The sequence below is a fragment of the Onychostoma macrolepis genome, chromosome 08 (genome assembly GCF_012432095.1).
Source record: "Onychostoma macrolepis isolate SWU-2019 chromosome 08, ASM1243209v1, whole genome shotgun sequence".
Classification (NCBI taxonomy): Eukaryota; Metazoa; Chordata; class Actinopteri; order Cypriniformes; family Cyprinidae; genus Onychostoma; species Onychostoma macrolepis.
Genome location: NC_081162.1, coordinates 12,661,741 through 12,662,290, shown reverse-complemented (window position 1 = coordinate 12,662,290; position 550 = coordinate 12,661,741).

The following is a 550-nucleotide window of genomic DNA, read 5'->3' as shown; positions in this document are numbered from 1 at the left end:
AATGGGCATCATGAGAGGCTCTGGACATTTTAAAGAAATAATTATTTTATTGGTTTACCATTGTCTCAGATCTTTAGCCTTAAACAATTGAAATCCATCACAGAAATATAATTATTTTAAATAAACCTTATGTTCAGAAGAACTATGGTAATATATATATATATATATATAATATATGCAAATAGTGAAACTAAAATACACTTTTTAATAGTAGTTTTATGTTTATGATGTTACTGAAGATCAGGACGCTTTCTGTGATTTTATTCCAAAACGTATAAAATGTCCATCACATATTATCAAACAGTGATGTGGTTGAAAGATTTGGTACATTTGGTGGTTCAGGAAAATGATAATGAGAGAGTGAAAGTGTGCTTTGTGTGTGTGTGTGTGTGAGCTTTGTGTGTGTGACTCGAAACAGTATTGTCCTGAATAATGTACGCTGTCTGAGGTCTCCGCTTCAGTCCATGCGGTCCATGCTGAGAGTTTGCCCCGCCCCTTTTTGAGGCGCGCAGCCAATGGCAGATGACAACATCCGGTTTTAGGTGTCTGA